General features: G+C 36.2%; 1 pseudogene across 1 annotated transcript; it reads right to left on the bottom strand.

Moving 5' to 3' along the window:
- Nucleotides 1-7,020: 7,020 nt before the first annotated feature.
- LOC143542131 (cytochrome P450 CYP94D108-like) lies at nt 7,021-9,477 on the bottom strand (annotated as a pseudogene). The gene is made up of 2 exons (XR_013136856.1): nt 8,695-9,477; nt 7,021-7,853 (listed from the first exon to the last, which is right to left on the bottom strand). The product of XR_013136856.1 is annotated as a cytochrome P450 CYP94D108-like (transcript).
- Nucleotides 9,478-9,769: the final 292 nt, after the last annotated feature.

Here is a 9,769-nt window from a genome sequence, read left to right on the forward strand (position 1 = left end):
GTGCTCATTTTTTGTCAGAACGTTTAAATGTGTTTGTTTTTGGTCAGAACGTTTTAGTGTCTTCAGTTTTGTTTAGAACGTTTAAACGTGATATTTTAAACCGTAATCAAAGCTCAATTAAGTATATTATTCTTCAATTTCATAATCGATTGATGAATCTAAATCCTTCTATACATCAATTTGATTGCTTAAATCATCATTTGTTGATCAATTTTGAAGATTCTTGATGTTCAACGACGTTTTATTTGATTTTGGTTTTTGACTGTAGATATTTCATACTTTAAGCTCTGATTAGGGTTTAGAAATTAGATGAGATAGAGCGATGAGTTCAGAATTTGGATCAGAATGAATTTGTAATCAACGAATTTGGTCAGGAACTAGTTTGGGTTATCTACGAAACTTCCACCGCATGTTTTTTAATCCAACGCTCTAGAAGGTCGTGTACGTAATGTACGATAAGATATTATCGTAAAATAACTCACCACTATATATATATATATTAAAGTATATATGAGTTTTGTTTTATAAACTTTTTTTTGTACATAAAACTATCAAACTTTTTTATTTATACATTTTAAATAAATTTATTGATTGTTTATTGGATTACATCGAAACAGAAGGCAAGCGGGCAACAAACTTTTTTATTTATAAATCATATTTTAATAAAACATTTAAAACAATGTAGTGAGACTTTCATGCAATAACTATTATCACATTTCAGTAAAACTATACTTTACTAACCGGTTTCAATATTTTACTATCATCTTAATTTTAATATTTGATAACGCGGCCAATTTTAATATCTCATATTATCTATGTGGATTCGAGGCGTACTTGAATAAAACTAATTTTAGATATAATAAGCCTATTAATAATTTCTCATCTATTGAGTTTGGAACAAAATTTGAAACTCTAAAATTAATTGTTCCAAGATCTCAATTTTATATTATTTATAGAAATAATAATTTTTACACATTACAAGTTCTTTAAAATCACCATTTTCTTAACTTGTTCATATGTGTTGATTCGAGTTTATTTTAAATTTTTCATTTTAATGAACTTTTTTATTTGTATAGACTCAAGTCTTCTTCAAAATCACCATTTTAACCAAACTCATTAATAGCGTCATGACGCTTTATAAAACCATTATCTAGCATGTAAAAAACTATTTCTACCACACAAGATATATAATAAAACTAATTATAAAGACTTATTTACTATTACATACCATTTAGGAAATAATAAATAACAACCAAATCGAATTCCAACCACACATCACAACACAGGTCTTACGGCTTAGTATGCAAAACTAACACTAACATAAACATAATATCATCTTGACATTTAGCAACTAGTTATCACCAAACATTCAAGTGTATGGTGATAATATATCAGTATATATAAATAATAAAGTCGTAAAAGTATACATTTTACTTATTTAAAAGAAATTCTATTTGAGTTGGTAAGCAATAAACATCATAAAAGCAAGGTAGTGAGTTCGATTCTCGTCAGCAACATATTTGAGATATGTCATATTTGTCGTAAGGCATGTTTAGACTCATACGGGGAGCACGCGGTGGTAAAGAGCTCCCGGGGTTCAAGTACCGACACGATCTGGTTAGCGATGTGCTCTTTGATATATTCAGGCGGACTGGAATTTCTGTTAAGAAAGAAGCACCTGTGAATTTCCTGACTGATACTTCGGAGGGAAGATCATCTCTTTGACCGGCTGACATTTTGGTGTTTGAATGGATATGAGGAAAAAACGTGTGTGTGGATTTAACAGGGTTTCTCCTTTGGTGGGCTTAGGGAGTAGTGGTTTCACAGTCGGTCAAGCTGCTTCAGGCAAGGTGGCAAAACACGAGAAGACGGGTCTTGACAACCAACATGTATTAATTCCTTTTGCTTTTGACACTTTTGGTTTCCTCGTGTATGAAGCTGTGGAGTTATTTACCTGTGTTCAGCGGGTCATGCATAGTAATGTTATGACTCTAAAATAAGTAAATGTAGTTTTTAAAACATTGGGTTTTCCAATTCAAAAAGGGGTAGCAGCGCAGCTTGTTGCCCGCTTGCATTCTGTTTCGATGTAATATAAACTATACTAAATGAATGAGAAAAATATATTAAGACTTGCAAAAGTGGCTTTAATACCACTATTGAGAAAAATATATTAAGACTTGTAAAAAAAAAGTATAAAATAACAACACCGATTTGTCAAATTTTAACAGAGATCTCTTAAGACTTGCAAAAGTGGCTTTAATACCACTATTGGGATTTGTATACGCTTTTTCAAAAATTTAGTCAACGGAAGAGAGAACGTATACAACGATTTAAAACATTTTCTAATATCCCATCAGGATCCATTTGCAACTAACATAAGAAATCACTCTCAACCATAGATGGTTTTAGAAATTACAACCTTTATAGCGTAGTGGTAGAATGAGTTCATGCCATGGATGAAAGAACCGGGAGCTTCCATCTATAAGTATCCATACTGAGCATTTTCCTTTCAAATGGTGCTAGCAACTCCAAATAAGCAGTCAAGATATTAATATGAAACTTTTCATTAGTTTCATCCAAGTATAAAAATACGCAAGTATAATGAACAGAAAAAACACTATAAGATGTCGAGTAAAACTCTTAACTTTTAGGGATCCTTTTGTATAATCTTTCAAGTGCTTATCTTCTCATATTTGTCATTATAAAATCAAAATACAGCCATGATTTCGGCAACTTGAAGCAAAAATAAACTAACAATGAGTCAATGACCAAAGAAAACAAGAAGCTTATACCCTCCTTTTTGTGTCTTGTACTTACGAGAAAGATCACCATCCTTTTCCTTAATGTCATTGGTTTATTTCTTGTTGTTTCTCATCACCCTTTATTTTGGTATATCACAGAAGAAACCCAATGCTCTCTTTTTATATCCTCAACTCATGCAGTTATATGTATATTATAATATGGAGTGTCATACCACCCTTAACAAGGCTTGTGTTGATATGGTTGATGTCAATAGGTTATTATCGGTTTTTAGGTTACTAATTAAGCCGGATACACAAGTTATTGAAATGTCTATATTTTTCTTATTGGGTACCTCAAATGAAGATTAACTATGGTGAAAGAGGTTAATGAGCATGGTGACATTTTTAGTTTTTATTCTAATATTTGTTACTTTTCCTTTTTATACGGTTGATATTGTCTTGATTTGAGAGTTATTAGATATTTTATTTGTGTTTGGAATGCAATCGAACTTTTAGTTGTGAAGATAATCTGATTTTTATATTCAAAAAATGTTGTGGCAGTCGACAAAAGTGTCACTAAGCCCAAATGTCTGTAGTGGTAGCACAAAAAGAATGCCACAAAAAAAGTTTGGGGTGGCAGCACAAAAAGTGCCACTAAAAGTCAAAAGTTTGTAGTGGCATGTGAAAAAGGTGTCACAAAAATTCCAATGGTTTGTAGTAGAGATGTTCAACGAAACCGGTTCCTGGACCCGAACTGGACCCGAACCGGTTCCTACCCGTTTTTTGTAGGAACCGGACCCTATCTGATTCAACCCAATGATCCGTGACCGGTTCTTGCATTTCTGAGTGGGGGCGGGTAGGAACCGAAACCGGTTCTGTAACCGAACCATCCGGAACCGGTTCCTAACCGGTTCTAGCCGTTGGATCGAATATAGCCGTTGGAAATCGTTTTTTTTGGCCGTTTTTTGACCGTTGGGGTCAAAAATAGCCGTTTTTTGGCTCCCCCAAGCATCCCACTACTAGTATAAATAGGTATTTGGTGTCATGGGTTCATCACAACACTCAAAACGCAAACCCGAACGCAACAAAATACAAAAAAACGCTATTACAACGTTTTGAGTTCTCTAATCTCTTGTTTTCTCTTCTTCTATATTCATATTTGTTGTTATGGCTGCCTCACAATCATCGGTTGGTCAAGGTTCCAACGCCGAACCAAGTTTCGTTCGTATTGTACCTCATAATCGTAATCAAGAGATTTGGTGCAATTGGGATTTGGTTGAATTGAGTGACCATTCATTGAAGGCTCGGTGCAAGTTTTGTGGGATTTATTTAAACCCACTCTCGAATTCAAATTTTAAGAAACACATCGAAAAACCGTATTGCAAGGCGTTGAAAAAGAACGTCGATTCGCAACAAACGCAAATGGATAGTGAAGGCGGAATATTTACATACCAAATTGATCGAGTTCAAGATCATATGGCGAAGTTTGTGATTCAAGAAGCTTTGCCGTTTAGCCACTTCGACAACCCTCGCTTAACCGCCATGATTCGAGATACGCTTCAACCACAATACACTCACGTAAGTCGTCATACTCTTAAACGTTATTGTTTAAAATTGTGGAAGAAGGCCAAAGAGGTACTAATTGCATATTTTGAAAATATAAATACGGGAATAAACTTAACTAGTGATGTTTGGTCGGCTCCACATGGTCTACCCGAATCTTATCTTTGTGTCACCGCTAATTGGGTAGACCCGTGATGAAACGCACCATTGCTTTCGAACTCTTTGAGTATCCACATACGGGAGATAATTTGTTTGAAATTTTAGATTATGCTATAAAAACTTACGAACTAGAAAATAAAATATTTTCAATGGCATTTGATAACGCGTCGAATAATACATCGGCGGTTGATAAATTAAAATTAAAATATACGCCGATTTGCAATGGTGTATTTTTTCACTCAAGGTGTGTTGCACATATCATTAATTTAATCGTGCAAGACAGACTTGCTTCGAATGAGGTTACATCGGTTATAAACGATTTTAGACTAATGATACATGAAGTTTTTAAGAAAAGTAAAACAAGACAAATGGAATATAGAAAATTTTGAAAGATATGGGAAGAAAAGCTTTGGGAGCTAATTGGGATGTACCTCATCGATGGAATTCCACTTGCATAATGTTTCAAAGTGCTTTGAAACAAAGAGAAACTTTACAAATGTTTCATTCCAGTCTTGCCGAGAATGATTTGGCAATCCCCTTTTCAAATGAGAAATGGGAAATTATCAATGACTTATCGACTTTTCTTGAAGTTTTTAAAACATCAACTACGAAACTATCGGGAACGTATTATCCGACAAGTCCCTTGGTTCTTTCGGAGTTATTTTTAATCGTTAACAATCTTAAAAAATTTGAAAATAAAAGTCCAATGTTTTCAAACATCATATTACCAATGAAGTTTAAATTAAAAAAATACTTTCTTGAATTGCCACCGGTTTTTACTTGCGCCGCCGCTTTAAACCCAATGTTAAATGTTACGGGGGTTGAATGTGTGATAGACAAAATTTTTTCAGCCTTAGATATGCATGAAGTTGACCCAAACTTTTCAACAAAGGCAAAAAATGATTTTAACTTGAATTTTAAATTTATGTATGACTTTTATTTAAATAAATATGGGTCAAACATACACATGCCTATGCCGGGGGGGGGGGGTCTTCATCAAGTTCAAGTGCTACTAGAGTACAAGATCCCATGATTAGCCTTATGAACACCGTTCGCAACGTAACGGCTAAAAAACAAAGGGGTAACACCCCTTCAAGCGAACTAGGAAGGTATAGTGCAAATGATTACTCTACCGGTTTATCCGAAGAGGAATATGGCACTTTTGATGTTTTGGCTTGGTGGAAGGTAAAGGAAACCGAGTTTCCGATTCTTGCCACCATGGCCCGTGATTTACTAACCGTCCAAGCTTCTACGGTAGCTTCGGAATCCGCTTTTTCTCTTAGTGGCAGGGTAATATCGGTGAGAAGAACAAGACTAAATTCGGAGTCGGTGGAGATGTGCATTTGCTTAAAGGATCACATGGACTCAATCGATCGTATTCAACACGTAACCACTCTCGAAGATGAAACACCACTTGATGTTCGAGTGCACGACGAACAAGAAAGCATTTCTACAAGTAATTCCGAGGAAGAAGTCGCAACTGATGAATGTTCCCACTGATGAGTATTCCTCATCAGTGGCAACCTTCAGTAGTTGTCATCAGTGGCAGCTTTCCCACTGATTCAACTGATGACTGTTCCCACTGATGAGTATTCCTCATCAGTGGCAGTCTTCAGTAGTTGTGATCAGTGGCAACCTTCAGTAGTTGTCATCAGTGGCTACCTTCAGTAGTTGTCAACTTGTCATCAGTGGCAACCTTCAGTAGTTGTCTTCAGTGGCAACCTTCAGTAGTTGTCTTCAGTGGCAAACATCTTCAGTAGTTGTCTTTTCTTCATCAGTTAATTGTTTATTTTTATGTTAATTGTTTTTTTATTTTTCATGTTATACAAATACGAATCGTAGTTTAGAATCCAAATCGCAAACGAAAAACGAAAAAAAAAAAAAATTTTTTACACTGTAACCGGTTGGAACCGGTTACGGTACAGGAACCGGGTTAGGAACCGGTAAGAACCGGTTAGATAGGTTAGGGGTCCGAGGGTGGGAGAACCGGTTCGGTTCCCTAACCGGTTCGAGCCTGGAACCGGTTTAAAAGGGGGTTTTAAATATAGGAACCGGTTCCGGTTCCTAGTCCCAAACCGTTTTGAACATGCCTAGTTTGTAGTGGCAGACGATAAGAGTGCCACTAAAGGCCCAAAGGTTTGTAGTGAAAATGCCACTAAAAAGTCAAAAGGTCTGTAGTAGCGAATGAAAAAATTGCCACTTTATAATAAAAGTCTGAATTTTTTAAATGGTATAAAAAAAGTGTCACTAAAAGTCCAAAAGTTTGTAGTGACAGACGAGAAAAGTGCCACTAAAAGGCTTTAGTGGTAGCGTTTCTAGTGGCACTTATTTTGTGTGTCACTCGTTCCAACAAGGTTCTTTTGTGGCACTTATTTGGTTTCTTGTGACAAATTTTGTGTGCCATTAAATGGCTTTTTATTTGTAGTGCGATAACAATCCTACACTTAACAATTATTTATTTGTTTAATATATATGTGTATAAACTATTACCATAATGTGTTAATATCAAATATAAGAAACATATCATTAGAAAACAAAACATTTATCAGCCTTTAATTTATCTTTTCCTGATCCTCACCTTCAACCCATCTTTCATCCTAATTGTCAATGCCAATACATGCTCCGGTTGTTTCTTCGCCGCCACTCCCACCACCGTTACTCGAAACTTCTCAACAATTGTCGCTGCCATGAGCTTCATTTGCGTATAAGCCATCTCTTTCCCTAAACAAATTCTCGGTCCGCCATGAAACACTGGGAATTTAAATTGGTTTTTGGGTCTATACACAACATTTCCTTCGTTGTCTTCCTCCAACCACCGCTCGGGTCTAAACTCGCAGCAATCCTTCCCCCAAACACTCTCGATTCTTGCCATCGCGTATGCATTATACGAAACAAACCACCCTTTACCAATAAGCGTCCCATCGGGCATGATGTCGTCTTTCAAACAATCTTTCGTTTCCATTGGCACAGGAGGGTATAAACGTAAACTTTCAGACAGCGCCGCATGCAGGTAGTGCATGTGGCGCAGGTCATCGAAACAATAATAATCAGAAAAGCTTTTACCCGAGTTGCCACGTATTGTTTTTAGCTCGTCGAGTATTTTTTGCACAACTTTTGGACGGGAAGACAAAAGCCAGAAGAACCATGAGAGGGCGGCCGAAGTCGTGTCTCGACCGGCTAATATGAAACTTATGACAATGTCCCGGAGAAACTCGGGTGAGTATTCCGAGTTTTCCATGAACCGAGATAACAAATCCTCTTCATTTCTTCCATTACTTTCCTTCATTCTTTTCTTTATAATATCGTCGGCGTATTTATGAACATTGGCCACGGCCTTTTCCAGCTTTAATTCCGAACTACATCTCAACAGTTTCTTAATGTTGTGTGTACCTGTGAAAACTGAAATAAGTCTAGAAAAAACAAAGGGATAATGACATTAACCAAGTACTCTTTCCAAAATGTCCATTATAAAACCTAGTTGTTGATTCGTTAATTTTTAACTAACCAGATTTTGCCACTTGTACGAAAATAAACTTGTCAAAAGCTAAAATAATCTCGCTGGAAGCCGATGTATCATCTCGTTGAAAGCCAATATATATTATTGTTGGAATCCAAAATAATCTCATTGGACCGATGATTTTAAGACATGTGGCAGAATATGGTAGGCTAAAAATCCCGTCGAGTTAATGATTAGAGTCACCGGGTAGACATGATCAAGCATGAACTTTTTGAAAAGATGTTAGTTAAATGGACATTCTCTTAATGTTGACCCTAAATGCCTGCAAATGCTAAGAAAAATTTGTCACTAATGCGTAGCACCTTTTGTGTTGCAAATGCATAGCAACTCTAAAAAAAATGAAAATAATTAAAATAGCTAATTCGACCATTAACTTGGACAAAATTTTCGTCATGTGTTTTGCTAACTCAAATACTCCGTATTATTTGCTTTTCTTTTCTTTAATTAATAAATTGACTCGAAGTGAAAATCTGTTGCGCTAATGTTGAGTTTACGTCGCCACAATGAACCTATCTTTTATGGCAAATTAAAATGTGTTTTGATTTATCGTGTCCTGATGATTTTAAAAGTCTGAGATTATTTTGTTAGTTATCACATTCAAAATAGCTACTCAGGTTATTTTCAAAAGAAATCATCAGGACCAATGTGTTTTGTCGCAAACTTGTTGCTACAACGAAATAAGTTTTGGCTTTCTAGTAGCGTAGTTGTACGTACCTGGGTATAGGGAAAGAAATCTCTGAGTAATTAACGTGGTTGCTTCTACAAAAGCACTCACTACCAGAAGTCCCATCCCCGGAGAGACAACCAGGGTCAAAATTGAACGCCACCTTACATATATTATTAAAAGTGTACCTCTCAAGAACATCTTGAAGATCCAAAACCCTACCAAACTCCTCAGCCTTTTCAAGAATCGGTACAAACCGGTCATGCAACTCGACCGCAGCCGTTTCCATCACAAAGTTCCGGAGGGATCGCGTGTTAAACTCATAACTAGCGATTTTACGTTGTGCGCGCCATGATTCGCCTTCAGCATTAAAGATACCGCGGCCAAGGAATTCTTCAAGGATAGAAATGAAGCGGGTTCCTTTCGGGTAATTGTCGAAGTTGGTTTTGATCATATGTTCCACGTTTGCGGGGTTTGCTGTAACGAAGCCTTTGATTCTTCCGGGACGGTCTAAGATGGATGTGTTGGTGGGACTTCGGATGAGGACCTCAGTTGTCCAGTCGAGGAAACGATGGCGATTTTGGAGAAACTCTGGTATCCCTCCGACTAATGGGTAGGTGGTGAAGCCGAGCGGAGTGGTGTATTTGGGACGTTTGAAATGGAAGAAGATGAAGAGAAAGATGGGGATGAGAAGCATGAGAGGTAGAGAGATTGCATACATGTTTACAATGAAGTATGGTGAACAGCCTTCAAAGAACTTTATTGCTTTGTACCACAAATAACTATGGGGACTTTTTTTACTAGTCAAACTTGGTAAAATAAACACTAAGTTTTCTTTATCGTGCGTATATGTAACACATGTTGTGTAATTGTAAACAGATTTCACAATTCACATAACTGAAATAGATGATCTTTTATTGAATTGTTGTAAGAATAAACTTTATAGGCTATATCTTGAGAAATAACCAGCAAAAGTTACTTGTCACATCACTATTATGTAAGAAGCGAGAGAGAGTAACTAGTCATATCGTTAATTTAAGGATTGTAGGTTAACTACTACCCCATTAAAATAATAATTAAAATATGTAATAGTTAAAAGAAAAATGTTGTAAAGTGAGGTGAGGT

The sequence above is a fragment of the Bidens hawaiensis genome, unplaced genomic scaffold, assembly GCF_021521415.1.
Source record: "Bidens hawaiensis isolate Kalapana, Puna unplaced genomic scaffold, B.hawaiensis_p1.1 tig00012785_1, whole genome shotgun sequence".
Classification (NCBI taxonomy): Eukaryota; Viridiplantae; Streptophyta; class Magnoliopsida; order Asterales; family Asteraceae; genus Bidens; species Bidens hawaiensis.